Source organism: Palaemon carinicauda, chromosome 7 (genome assembly GCF_036898095.1).
Source record: "Palaemon carinicauda isolate YSFRI2023 chromosome 7, ASM3689809v2, whole genome shotgun sequence".
NCBI lineage: Eukaryota > Metazoa > Arthropoda > Malacostraca > Decapoda > Palaemonidae > Palaemon > Palaemon carinicauda.
Genome location: NC_090731.1, coordinates 173,638,820 through 173,653,602, shown reverse-complemented (window position 1 = coordinate 173,653,602; position 14,783 = coordinate 173,638,820). Strand labels below are relative to the sequence as shown.

Below are 14,783 nucleotides of genomic sequence, written 5' to 3'. Positions count from 1 at the left end.
AGTCATCCCTTCAGACTTTCAATGTCCTTCCTGCCAACAGCCGTGTGTCTTTAGATCTCAAGTTAATCATTGGGCTTGTAATCGATTAGTCAAGGTTGCTAAGAAGGGAAAGCATCGTGCATGCGTTTTTTCCGTAACCGCATTTAAGGGCACTTTCTTGGAAAAGGCTCATGTTCAAGCATGGGAAATACTGCTGTTCGTGAATAATTTCCTTTAAAGTACCTTTTCGCACGGCAATGTCACCTATGACCTGGCTGGACATTACAAACCTTGGTTAACTGGAAGTCTTATTGTTCTGAAGTCACAGAAAATTACTGCCAGAAGTTGCCGGCTATTGGTGGGCCTGGCATTGTCGTCGAAGTGTATGAATCCAAGTTTGGGAGGTCGAAATATAACAGAGTAGGCCTTTGTCTGGTTTGTGGGTGTTTGGTGGCATGGAGCGGGAGGGCAAAAAAAAAAAAAGTTTGTGGTCCCCTTGGTGGACCAACCAGGAATTGCCGAGACCCCTGTGCCCTTGATACAACATCAGGAGAAAAGGATACAAAGATCTCGCCACTGCAGGGTATGTGCACCTCACTGTGAATCGTTTAGAAAATTTTGTGGATCCCAAGACAGGTGCACATACTCAAAACATCGAAAGGCTGTGGTGGGATATCAAGAGTTACGCTCTCCGTGGCGGAATTCAAAAAGACTGTTTTATTCAATATTTATCTCATTATGTCTTTATCCGCCAGGTACAAATTATTATAATACGTATTTTAATGTTCAGTTTAATTTTTCAATAATTAGCAACTAAAGTGTGCTTATTCTTCCAGCACAAGATGTCCAAGCGCCTACTGTACATAATTTCCTGCTTCAAGCCGCCAAACTGTATCCCCACCCATCTACATCTACGACAGGGTCAGTGACAGTTCTTCCTTTGTCAACGGAAGACCCTCAGCTTTCGACCTCCCAAACTTAAGGTAAGGATTTATTTGTGAATTGTGATTTCATTGTAGTTTATGACCTGGGAAGGGGGTCGGGGGCTTGCCCCCGCTATGGGTTATGACCTGGGAAGGGGGTCAGGGGCTTGCCCCCAGCTAGGGGTTGTGACCTGGAAAGGGGGTTCGGGGGCTTTCCCTGCCTAGGGGCAGTAACCTGGGAAGGTTTCAGACCTGCAAAGTGGGTCCTGGGGCTTAGCCCTGGTTAGGGGTTGTGACCTGGTAACTACGAGGTTAGGTTAGGTGGGTTTGTTAGGTTCTGTACCCTTTTACAAATCTCAAATGTGTTAAATAATCATGTTTAGCCATGTTCAGCTACTTACATGATCCATATATTTTTCCAACTGGTTATCTTGTTCTTATTTTGCATTTCTAACCATTATTATTGCTGTAAATCACTCTTGTTCCGTAACTGGAATACAAACCACGCTTTTTATTAGGGGTTATACTTTCGACAGAGCTGCAATGACGAGCCATTAAAATGTAGCGAGGGTTAACTACCCACACCGCTAGTTAGCGGGGGTAGGGGGGGGGTAGCTTGCTACCACTCCCGTTCACACACCTGTGATTTAGTCACTTTACTTTTGGCTCGGATCGAGAGCGGTTGCTTCCTCTCTCCCTCCTCGCCTATTCTGGACTGCCATTAATTTTTGTCTTTTACTTACTTTTTCTTATACTTGTATATATATGAAAACATTCTTAATGTTTATGTATATATATGTGTATAGAAATGTGGTAAGTTTCCTTTTCAGTGTTTGTGCTGTGTGTGTGATACATATACGACAACGACACTTGCGTAGTAGCAGGGCCAGCACAGTTCCACTTCGTGGGGAACGGCCTCATCTTTTTTTCTTGTCCATCGATCTTCCCGTCGGCATATAGCCGTTAACTCGGGTGCCGCAGGGGAATCGTCATCGCCTGGACCCTCTTCATTCAACTATTGTCTTCGCCTTTTCCTTTTTCCCTACGGGAAACATGGATTCTGAGCGAAGGGAATATGGCCTTTCAAAGATTGACTACGGTCTCTCTCTTCTCGAGGTCGTTCACCTTTACTACAACAGCATACTATTGGGGAAGCTCCTTTCCCGTGCGCTGATTAGGTTGCTCTTCCGATTGTTTGTCTCAATTATTTTTAGTGAAAATATAATTATATTTTAACTTTTCAGCTTTCTCCTTGGGGAACACTTCCCTTCGGAGGGTCAGTGGTTCTCACTATTAGTGAATTTTCTTAGCTGATTTAAATAATCGTAATTATGTTTTTATTACAGTTACTCCACTCCCCCCTTCTCCCGTGGACGGAGTTCCTCCCTAGGGAATTTCTGTTAAATAATTAATTAATTTAATTTTTTCCCAGTTAACTATGCAGTGTTTCTTCGTTCGACTAAGAGTGCCAACGAAGCAGAGCTGTTCTGTTCATGCGTTGGGGAATCTGCTGTCCGTGCCATTCCTTAGAGGGCGTCGTCATGGGCGTCATCCCTTCTCTTAGAAGTACTTCCGTGACAACATGACCAGCACTTCAGATCATCTTAGAACGCTAAAGGAGGTTCGCCTCCAGGGGTTGGACAACTTCCCTTCTGAATGAAGTTTCCTCCCCAGGTGTGAGGTTGTTTCTCCCTTCAGAGGGAGAACTTCCCACTTCTCAATAAATTCATCGTCTCCGACTGCTGTTGCTGCCTTGCTGAGTTTCTCTTCCTTCAGGGGTGGAGCACGGTCTTGGCAAGTCTCTTCTACGAAGTGTTCACCTCTCTCGTTTGCGAGAGAGGCCACTCATAGAGACTCCTCTTCGGAGGATCGCCATTGTTAAGGTCAGCTTGCTGATCCATCAGCCCTCACGGGGCATCATCATGGGCGTCTTCTAATCTCATCTACGAAGTGTTCACCTCTCTCATTCGCGAGAGTCCACTCATAGAGACTCCTCTTCGGAGGATCGCTACTGTTAAAGGTCAGCTTGCTGATCCACCGGCCCTCATGGGCATCATCACGGGTGTCTTCAAGTCTCTTCTACGAAGTATTCACCTCTCTCGTTCGCGAGAGAGGCCACTCATAGAGACACCTCTTCGGAGGATCAAGCAGACCTCCAGCGCTGCAGACCTACCAGGTGGTCGCCCTTCCAAAGGGCACACCTCAGTTCCTGATCGTCCAGCCAGCTGACCTACCGATCTACCAGCGTAACCTTGTGCTGCAACGTAGTCCTTTGGACTTCGGTCCTGGACTCTAACACGGACCTTTTTTACGGTCCCCATCGGTGGATGCTCGCCCTTCCAGGCAGTATCGCGTCTTGTGTGGTTGGTGTCATTTGAAAGTGTCTCTCCACTCGATACCTCGATTCCAGCAATAACGGAATCCTCGCGTATATGCAAACCCCCTATTTAGTTCCGAAAGGTAAAGATGATCACTCAACCTTGATCCTTCACCTTCAAACTGAAAGAAAGGGACACCCTCTCATCGATAGACTTTTCCTAACTCATACGGACTTACAACTTGCCTTTCCCCAGTCGGAATAAAGACCTTCCTCTCAGAACATGGTTCAATTCTCCGATCCCTAAAGGGACCTCCTTATGTTTCACTTCACCAGGCAACAAATTTTCTCCTGATTTAAGAACACAATGTTCCTACACACTCGGACAACAACCATACGAGTCAAGGAACTTCATGGTCTCTCTTTCGACATTGCCCATTATTGAGAAGGGCAAAAGACAATGTTCAGTTTCGTCCCTGAGTATGTCACCAGACAGTCTCCAGAGGTGACGGATCCTACACAAGTCTCAACTAGGTAACGGACGATCCAGATCATCCGTTACTGTACCCAAGGTATGGTATGAGACTTTACCTAAAGAAAACGGCAACAGCCTGCCCGGGTCCCTCCTCTTGTCAGCACTGGGAGAGACTAGAGGAGGATCACCGAAACATCATCTCGACATGACGACTCACAGTGTCAGGGGCATAACTATGCCCCTGGTCCTTCTTAGCAGATTACTCTGTGACGCAGATTTCACAAGAAAGGATGTGAATGCTCCATGTGACTTTCACAACCTTTCTACTGCAAGACGTGAACCACAGGAACTTGATACGATCTCTATCAGTCCGGTGGTGGCTGCACAACAGCTGGTCGTATACCTCAAGCTCCTTATTGGACAAGTAGCAGAAGGTTAAGGGCACTGTTACCCAGTTTTAGTCTGCGTGAATGAAAAGATTTGACTGGCTCTTATTCTTTTCTTCATTCTACTCACTCGTGGGGAAAGCAGTATCCTGGGTTCTCTGCATAAGCTGACCTCAAACCACAGCAGGTAAACCATGCTCCTTTGTGTACCTAGTATTAAGCTAATACTGTGGCGTCCCCATACCCTGGCGAGGTGGTATTGGGAAGTCTGGGTTTCATCAGGTTTTTCCTACATAGACTCGGAATAACTTTACCTAGACAGTTACACTTCTGCACGTCTCAACACACAGCTTGCGTAGGGCGTGGACCTTGCGTAGCATGGTTTAGCGAGGGCAGGGACTCCTTATTTTTGAGTACTAACATACTCAGATAAGGAGTCCCCGGGCAAAGCCAAAAGCCAGACTGGCAGGGACGTCCACCCTTCCTAATGGGTGAGTCACCCCTAATAAATAGCGTGGTTTTTATTCCAGTTACGGAACAAATGACAAATTTGTAGATAATTTTTATTTGTTCCTACACAAGAGTACTTACCTCGAACTACTTTCTTAGGAGTATCTGGGATCTCCTCCCATCCGACCAGAATTTTGTGTAGTTTACCCTATTCCCGTTCTCTATGCGGGGTAATCTCTGGCGGAGTGATACGCGCCCAGAGATGATCCGGGGTCAGAGAGCATACTTTCTCAGGTCTCGCTCTTCAGTAAGTTTCTGGTCGCGTCGGCGTTAACACACCGACGCTCTCTCTCTAACCCAGTGCGACCCTTTGTGTCCCACGCGGTCCCCATGTGGTCCCTTGTGTGCTTCCCTTCCTTTCTCTCTGTGTTCCTGTGTCTCGCGGTATATTACTTGTTCATTATGGAGCAGCCCCGTCGTTGCCATGTGCCTATGGCCGGAAAATCGTGTGGCGCTTTTCTCTCAAAACCCGAAGTTGACCCGCACTCCTTGTGTTCATCGTGTAGGGGCAGTGTGTGTTCCCTACAGCCACGTGTCCGGAGTGCAAGTCCTGGAATGAATTGCAGTGGGTGCGTTACGGCACTAAAAAGAAGAAAGCCACTCGTCGGTCCCCGAGGAAGTCCAACGTCTCTTCGCCTCTCGCTTCACCCAGCGTCCCGTCTGATAGAGTTTCTCTACCTTCTCCCCCTACCCAGAGTTGCGGGGAAGCGGCCGGTGGCCCTTCCCCAGGAGTCTAAATTACCAAACAGTGGTATTGTGTCGTCTGGCCAGGCAAGTGGGGGGCCTGAGGGAGGGACTAGTGTGTTTTCGGGGGTCGAGGCCTTGGTCAAAGGTGTCCCCATATCTTCGGAAGATCCTATGTGGGGAAGATCGGCAGCAGCAGCTTCTCCCGCCTCTTGGGCGGGCTTTTCAGGTGCGTCAGCAGCCGAGGGCGGTGCCGAGAAGGACGACTCGCCGCGATCAGGCGCCCTCGTGTGGGCGCCTCCCAAGACGCCCTTCAGATCTCCCCACAGAATGGAAGAGGAGTTCGAGGCCTGGTTTCCCAACAAGAAGCTTCCCCGCTCCCCTCCAACACCTTCAGCATCGTTCCCAGAGGTGTTTATGGAGCCTGCATTGTCGGCCGGGCCCCATGCAGAACCGACAACGACACGTCAACTTTCCGACCTTCCAACGAGACCCTACAGATCCCTGGCTTCCTCGTTTGAGGCCTACCCTTACTCTTCGGATGAAAGAGCCCCGAGAGACCATAGTAGGTGGCAGGATAGGTCTCGCAGGAGACGATCACGGTTGCGCTCGTCGTCAAGACCCCGCCACGTGGATAGACGTTCTAGGTCCCCCAGGAGGAAGTTCAGAAGTCTTTCGCTGGAGGAAGAATGGGTGCGAGTTTCCATCCCGCGTAGCCAACTCCTGGGGGCGGCAGCCGTCACGGGCACTTCTGGATGGCTCCCCAGACCCCCATCACCAGTAGGATTCATCGACAGGAGCAGTTTTGACCGGCGGAGGAGCTCGTCGCATCAGACGTCGAGGGACAGGCATAGGTCCGCGAAGGTTCCGACTCCACCCGCCCAGGGGAGAGTCGTCCCTTCGGTCTGGCAGCCGCGTCCCTTCTTCAAGATCTCCAAGGAAACGTCCAGAACGGGAGAGGTTCGTCTCCTCTACGGGCAAGCCCGCGGACCCCTAGTCCTCCAGAAGAAAGGAGAAATCAAGGACGGAGTCCTCCGTCCCAGCGGCGATGCTCATCCTACGGCCTGTAGCGAGGGAATCGGGCCACTCCAAGAGGATGCCACCTCCTAGTACGGCTCCCTTCGTCACGAGAACTAGGACCCCCCGCGGACAAGAGAGAGGACGGGGAAGAAGGATCTCCAGCGGAGGTTTCCGCTTACCGGAGAGTCATAGGCCTCATCCGACGACACCATAGGCTGGATGAACCGGAGCCCTCATCTGACGACTTCTGGCGTTCGAGCCTTAACAGAATGGTGGATACCCCCGTTCAACAGAAGTCCTCACTAGCTCTCCCGGTGGCTAGAGACGTGAAGCTGGGGTTGGCACATGTCAGCAAGGTAGTGGCCCATGCGGAGGCCCCCAAGAGCCAGAGCTCCTCTAGGTTTCTCCAGGGCCTAAAGACTCAGTCGCGGTTCTGCCTCCCGGAAGGCCACCGCGCGGGACCCTGCGCAGTAGAACCAGCAGTCGCCATCTTGGAACAAGGCACAGCAGAAGAGAGGGCGACCACAGCCCCGGTTTGGTTCTCACCAGCGGAGACCGCCATGATGGAGGAGCTGTCCAGGGACCTGGTGCATGTGTCATCCTGGCTGGATTGGTGGGCAGCCACTCTGGTAGCGTTCCAATCCGCATACGACCTAGCGGTTCCGGAAAATCAGGCCCTGCTGAAAGAGCTGATTAGCTCGGGAGGTAAGGCCCTGAAGTTCCTGTCTTATCAATCAATTACACAAACCGCTAACTGGATCCTGAGAAAAAGGGACACTGAACTCAGCAAACTGGTAAGGCGGCTCCCCGACAGAGAGGCCAGGTCCCTGAGGAGTCTTCCACTGTGGGGCGAGACTATCTTCCCCCTCAAGGAAGTAGAAGAAGTGATGGAGAAGGTGAGGAAGTTAAAGGATTTGAGAGAGCCGAGACCTCCTCCAGCAAGAAGACCCAACCATAGGAGGCCTCCTTCGGACGTCCCTCTTCCTTCTCGTGCCTCACCTAACCAGCCCAGGAGAGATGCTCCTACTTCGTCCTGGCAGCAGTCTTCTTAGCCCTCCCGTAGGGGATCTGCAACCACGCAGTCAGCTTTTAGGCCTTCCTACTCGGCCTCCAGAAGAGGGCGTTCGTGCCGTGCCTCCTGAAGGAGATAGGGAGGGAGGCCCCCTACTCCTGCCGAAGCCTCAGGTGGGGGGATGCCTCAAAAATTCTTGGAAAGCATGGCGGGACCACGGGTCGGATCCGTGGACCGTGACGGTCCTGAAGGACTGATACAGGTTGCCCTTCCGGGCGGAACCCCCACCTCTGATTCCAGACCTACAGGCGGAATGGTTGGCACCGAAAGACCCCCTGAGAAGGACAGCCCTGCAAGAAGAAGTCTCTGCTATGCTAGCGAAAGGGGCAATGGAGCCAGTCAAGAACCCAGGGCCAGGATTCTACAGCAGACTCTTCCTGGTGGAGAAAGCGACAGGGGGATGGAGACCAGTCATAGACCTCTCAGCCCTCAACAAGTTTGTGTGCAAAACCGACTTCAAGATGGACACTCCGAAGTCGGTCCTAGTGGCCTTGAGGGAAGGAGACTTCATGATGTCGATAGACCTCAAGGACGCATCCTTCCAGATCCCTGTCCACCCCTCCAGCAGGAAGTATCTAAGAGTGAAGTGGGGTACCCAGACGTTGCAGTTCAAGACCCTCTGCTTCGGTCTTTCCACAGCCCCCCAGATCTTTACGAGGATCTTCGCGACAGTCTCAGCCTGGGCACACGAACAGGGCATCCGCCTCATTCGGTACCTGGACGACTGGTTGTTGCTTTCAGACTCGGGAAGTACTGAGGGGGCAAGGCGCGAAACTCCTGCAGTTCTGCAACGTCCTGGGTATCACCATCAACCAGGAAATATCCCAATTGATACCGTCCACCAGGATGACCTACCTCGGGATGGTCCTGGACTCCCGGTTGGCGTAAGCATTCCCTTCCGCGGAGAGGCTAGACAACCTGAACCAGATCCTATGGCCCTTTCTGTCGGGTCAGCCCAGGAGTGCCAAGTACTGGCAGAGACTGATAGGTCACCTCGTTTCATTGGAGAAGCTAGTCCTTCAGGGGAGAATCAAGCTCAGAGGAGTTCAAGGAGGAGGCCTGGAACCAGACAGACTCCCCTCACAAAGTAGTTCCAGTGACCACGGAAACGAAGGAGGTCCTCGAGTGGTGGATCGACACTTCGAACACCCTCAAGGGGATGCCCTTCGCGGACGACCCTCCGGAGATGCTCCTCTTCACGGACGCCTCCAAGGAGGGTTGGGGTGCTCACCTCCTTGACAGTACAGCGAGAGGAAGGTGGGGACCCGAGGAGTAAAACCTGCATATCAATGTACTGGAAATGATGGCCGTGCAGAGGACGTGTCTGGAGTTCGTCCAGAAGCTCCGGGGGAACACCGTGGCGTTGATGTGCGACAACGCCACCGTAGTAGCATAGGTAAAGAAGCAAGGAGGACTAAAATCAAAGGAGTTGTGCGGCCTCACGTTGGAATTTCTGGAATGGGCCGAAAGGGAGCAGATCTAGATCTCGGCCAGGTTCATTCCGGGGAAAAGGAACGTCCTAGCCGACGGCCTCAGCAGAGTGGGTCAGGTGGTGGGGTCCGGATGGTCCCTCCACCCAGAAGTGGCCAAGACTCTGATCCAGAAGTGGGGTTCGCCGGTAATAGACCTCTTCGCCACGAGACTAAACGCACAGCTCCCCGTGTTTTGTTCTCCTGTGCCAGACCAGGGAGTAGCGTTCGAGGATGCCTTCCAGCGTCCCTGGGACAACCTCAACGTATACGCCTTCCCTCCCTTCGAAATGCTCAGACAGGTTCTCAACAGGGTGAGGAGAGCGAACAACCTGTGGATGACTTTGGTTGCGCCCTGGTGGCCGGAGAGAGAGAGTGGTTTGCAGACCTAAAGGAACTGGCGCGCCTTCCGCCTTGGCCCCTTCCGGACAGGTCAGACCTGCTCCGGCAACCACACTTTTAAAGGTTCCACGAGAACCCTCGGTCCCTCTACTTTCACGCGTGGAGGTTATCGAGCGTCTCCTGAGGAAGGAAGGCTATTCGGCGAAGACGGCAACGAGGATGTCAGGTTACCTGAGACGATCTTCAGCGGCTGTGTACCAGGCAAAATGGGCTACCTTCACGAAGTGGTGCGCCGCTAAGAATATCAAGCCGTTGAGAGCCTCGGTCCCGGAGATAGCCGACTTCTTAGTCTATCTCAGGGACGGGGAAAGCATGTCCATCCCAGCCATTAAAGGAGTTAGAACAGCCCTAGGTCAAGTCTTCCTCCTGAAAGGCATCGACCTAGGTTTCTCCAGACACATCTCGATGCTCATCAAGAGCTTTGAGCAATCATGCCCTCCGCAAGCGGTTAGAATGCCCCAGTGGGACGTGGCTAGGGTTCTGAAGATGCTATCAGAGCCTCCCTTCGAACCCCTAAAGGACATCCTAGACAAAGAGCTCACCCTCAAGACAGTTTTCCTGTTGGCACTAGCGTCGGCAAAACGAGTAGGGGAACTTCATGGACTTTCATATGAGGTGTCACATTCGAAGGGATGGCGTGAAGTTACCTTCAAGTTCGTTCCATCTTTCGTGGCCAAGACCCAGAACCCAGCTGTCTGGGACCCCGAGTTTGAAGGATTCTCGGTGCCGGCAATCCCACGTTCAGACAACCCCAAGGACTTGCGGCTGTGCCCTGTCAGAGCAGTACGGAAGTACTTGGAGAGGACGGCCAGGCTGAGGGGCGAAGTCAAGAATCTGTTCGTTTCTTCAGGTTTGGTACAGAAACCGGTATCCAAAAACATGATCTCCTTCTGGTTACGGCAAGTGATCAGGAGAGCCTACAGTAGTGCAGGAATCCCTATTCCAGGTAAACCCAGGCCCCACGACATCAGAGGACTGAGTACCTCTTTGGCCTTTGAGAAGAACATGGCAGTTGGCCAAATCCTGAGGGCTGGTACTTGGACCAACCAGTCGTCCTTCACAGCTCGCTACTTGAAGGAATGCTCGAGGAGGTCCTTGGACGGGTTCTCCCTCGGTCTCGTCATTTCAGCGCTTCAGAAGATTTAAAGGTATAGGCCCAGGGAACCCACGGGCAGTAAGTCCAAGAGACACAGATTCCTTTTCCTTACTTCCCCCCCCCCCCCTGTTACCTAATTACCTTCCCTAAAAGGGACTTGGAAGGCCTTTAACTACCATGAGTTACATCGTCTCTGAAGAAATGCACCCCCAGGGCGTTTTTTACAGAGGTAAGCCACTTAGACACTAAGTTAGTTTTTTGGGTAGTTTTCCCTATTTTGAGTATTTTCTTTCGGTGGGTCAGCGGAACCTAGCCCCCTATCTAGGTTTCCCCTTTTTGGCTTCCATCATCCCGGTCTCTGAGCCCTGCAGTACACTCCCACCTCCTAAGCTATAAGTCTCCTAAGAAAGTAGTTCGAGGTAAGTACTCCGTGTTGGAACAAATCACAAATTTTAAGTAATTTGTATTTTACCTAACAGTACTTGCCTCGAACTACTTTTGGGTTATGACCCGCCCACCCTTCCCCGAGTGACTTACAGGACTTAATAGAGAGAGGAGAACCTCTTTCCACCAAAACTTACTGAGAAGCGAGACCTGAGAAAGCATGCTCTCTGACCCCGGGTCATCTCTGGGCGTGTATCACTCTGCCAGAGATTACCCCGCATAGAGAACTGGAATAGGGTAAACTACACAAAATTATGGTCGAATGGGAGGAGATCCCAAATACTCCTAAGAAAGTAGTTTGAGGTAAGTACTGTTAGGAAAAATACAAATTACTTAAAATTTGTGATTTTTCCTAACTATACAAACCTTAGCTATTTATACAAACTTGCCTGCCATCCCTATCCCCCTTGAAGTCCTACCTCCAAGCAAAGTGACTAAATCACAGGTGTGCGAACGGGAATGATAGCAAGCTAACCCCCCCCCTACCCCCGCTAACTAGCGGTGTGGGTAGTTAACAATGCTAAATTTTAATGGCTCGTCATTTCAGCTTCGCCGAAAGTATAACCCCTAATAAATAGCTAAGGTTTGTATAGTTAGGAAAAATACAAATTACAGTATCTACAAATTTGACTTGTTTATGACATTTCCCCACCCTAAAAACGGGGTCCCCCATAATTGTCTTTATATAAGGGGGTCCAAAAACTTGTGAACAGGTGGTTTTCAATATTAATCTTACCCGATAATCATGTAGCTGTCAACTCCGTTGCCCGACAGAATTCTACGGAAGGGATACGCCAGCGATCGCTATACAAGAGGGGGGTGTACTCACAAGCGCCACCTGTGGCCAGGTACTGCAGTACTTCTTGTTGACACCACCTCAATTTTTCCTCTGTCGTGCCTCCGGCTAGACCTACATGGATACGCTGTTGATTCTGGAGTTTTTTGCTCACGATTTGGTGATGTATTTGCTCTAGAGTTTAGCTTTCGCTATTCAGGAAGTTTTATCATTAGCTTAGCTAGCTTTTGGAATTAATTTGATTAATTATGGTGACGAAGAGAGTATGAACTCTCTTTCACTTTTAAATGGCCGACCCTTCCCTTAGACGGAAGTGTTGGTGTTTAAGAGAGTATAGACTCTCTTTCTTAATTTTGCTTAACAAAAGTTATAGATTTATTTTATATCTCTCCGCCTTTTATAGGCCTCTTCGATTAACTTCCTTTTATTATAAACTTATTAAAATTAATTTTTATATTTGTTTATATTCGACCTTTCCTAATAGTAGGCGGTCTTTTCTTGGTACCGAAGTTAATTAACATTGAGCCCGTCATTTCGGTTTTACCTGTTAACATATTATGCTATTTTAATGTTTTTGAAAGAATTTCTTTGATAGTCTCGTACTGTTTTCAAAGTTGAACTAACGTTTTGTTTTGTCTCTGCAGTTGTTGACGTTCAGAACGTTCAACTTGCGCTCTATCGTTACGATAGAGAGAGAATTTTCACGGTGTCACGTTGCAGTAAGAGTAACCGTTTCTAGCGTTTTGTTCATTCTTTCTTAGCTTAATGGTTTTAATTCTAATAAAGGAACTTTTTATTTGGGAAATATTTCAGTTTTTTTCCTTTAACAATAATATGTTTTAACGATATATATGATTGGGCTCTTCTCTCAGGTTCTAAGTCAAGAGAGAGAGAGAGAGAGAGAGAGATAGAGACGGAGGGAGAGAGAGCTGGATAAACGTTTCGTTCAAGCGAGTAACGTTGTTATCGTTTTTGCTCTTCTCCCTAGTCTCTTTAGGGGAAGAAGGTAAACGTTTCTAGAGTTTTATTCTTGTTCTCAAGCTTTATGCGGTGAGAGATTTTAAACGTAGTTTATTTGATCTAGTGTTTAGTCTCTTTCCAGCCACTGAATTATTTATCTTTCATTAGATTTTTCTGTTACATTGTAATTCTGTTTTCGCAATTACTAACTTTTAAGGAAGGATAGAATTGCGTGTTTCAGGTACAAACCACTTAAAGTTTCGAGTTCAGTGAAATAAGTGCAAACAGAAAATCAAAAGTGATAAGTGATTAGTGCAAAGTGTGTCAGTGTTGTGCGTGAGGGTACTTCTGTGCGTGCCAGTCGTCCTCCCAGTCCGGGACCTCTTGCAAGCTCCCAAGCCCAGGGGAGAAGCAATGTCGAAGGGCAAAAGGGTTCGGCAGGCCTTGATCGGCGCACAGAAGTATCCTCGGTGGTTGCGGGCGTGTCTTACAGAGACCGTCACTCCCACCCGCAGACGATTGAGCCCTTATTTTGCTCGTCTGCAGAAGAAATTTCGGGGAGAAAACGCTGGACTCAGGTCTCAAGACCTCTTAAACGTAAAGTCCAGACCTCTAGAGTTCAACAACCCGGATGCAGTCATTGGGTTAGCTCTGACTCTCCGCAGTCATCAGGTGACTGCACACCTCCTAAGAGAGGTAAGGCGATGCCTCAACAGACCTCATCTTCTGTTAAGGCTTTGCCTCAACAGACCTTATCGTCTGTTGATCCCAAGATGACTTTGCTGCAGTCCATGCAGTCGCAGCTTGCGGTCTTAATGCGTGAGTTTCAGGCTGAGAAGGTTACACCTCCTCCTGCGAGCGCTCCGCCTCACCGCAGTCCAGTCTGCCAGGCGTACGAAGTTGAGGTTCCTCAAGCTACCTTACCGCGTTCGGAGTTGCCAGTTACCAGCGTTGTGCAGCAACCTCAACCTTCCTTAAGGCAACCTCAACAATGGGAGCAGGAGTCTTATGCCTTGAGGCAAGATTTTCTTGCAGTTAGACCATCTTCGAGGCAACAACCTTTTGAGGTACGACAACCTCTACCATCCTTGAGGCAGCCACCTCAGCTCTCGCAGCTGCTACCTCAACTTTCCTCAAGGCGAGAGCCTCAACTCTTGAGGCTAGCTCCTCAGGAACCTCAACTCGTGAGACAGGAACTGCGTTCTGCGCAGCCGCTACCTCAACTCTCGCAGCTCACACCTCAAGAACCTCAACTCGTGAGTCAAGAGCCTCTCTCTGCGCAGCCACCTCAACCCTTGAGGCAAGCGCAACTCTTGAGGCAGGAACCTCATGCTATGAGTCAGCCACCTCAACGCATGCATCTGCCACTTTCTCCTCAACTTGAGCCTCTTCCCATTCAACTTTGAAATAACAAATGACAATAATAACACCTCATTACTTTCATAACTTGCATTTGTAATCATATACATGTATGCCTACACAAACATTATGATAATGGAGGTTATTCGTATTACTTAAATAAAAAAATATATATGTATTCCTTGCTATATATTTTTAACAAAATCGCAAAATATGGCAAAAATATCTTCAAAACAAAAATGAATCATGAGTTATGAATGTAATGTAAATATTATGTTGATATTAAAACCCCATGCAAGCATGCATGAAGTAATGCAGTGTTGCCAACAGGGCGAGTTTCCCTTTCCTGAGGTGAAGTAGATTATAGTACGTATATTTAGTGCAGCTTAATTCTACGATTATCATGCCGGCTATCAAATTCATCAACAAAACAGTCTAAATCAATTCCCTCGGCACGTGCACTTTCAATGGACAGTAATGCGATATTACTCAATCTAGCACTGGTCATGGAATTTCTGAGAAATGTTACACGCCATGCAACATGCTCTGCTTACCTTACAGCATGCTCTACATACAGCATGCTCTGCATACAGCATGCTCTGCATACCTTACCGCATGCTTCTCAGTCACACATCTTTGGTTGTTGCCAACTCACTAGACTGTCAAGCAGTTTCATAACGTTGCCTTCTAGTCTGCTGCTTTTGCACCAGTGAAACCCTCACTGAGAGAACTTAGCTTTTCTCGGATATGGTCCCTGTAGATGAGAAAGTGCTTTTCTCCCTCCTTCTGATATTCCCTTGAGGACTCTGTCATTTGGAGAGGAGCCTTTAGCTGCGTAGCCTCCTATGGACTTTTATTTAAGCATAACATGCTTCCAGGGAAGGTAATGGT

General features: G+C 49.2%; 1 protein-coding gene across 2 annotated transcripts in view; it reads left to right on the top strand.

Moving 5' to 3' along the window:
• Nucleotides 1-14,783, top strand: part of LOC137643729 (uncharacterized) — a 68,396-nt gene that overhangs the window by 915 nt on the left and 52,698 nt on the right. The window contains exon 2 of one of the 2 annotated variants that reach the window (XM_068376430.1): nucleotides 816-962. The exons of the other annotated variant lie outside the window; for it this stretch is intronic. The gene's annotated coding sequence lies outside the window, so the exon portion shown is untranslated. The remainder of the gene's footprint in view (nucleotides 1-815; nucleotides 963-14,783) is intronic. 2 annotated transcript variants of the gene reach the window in all.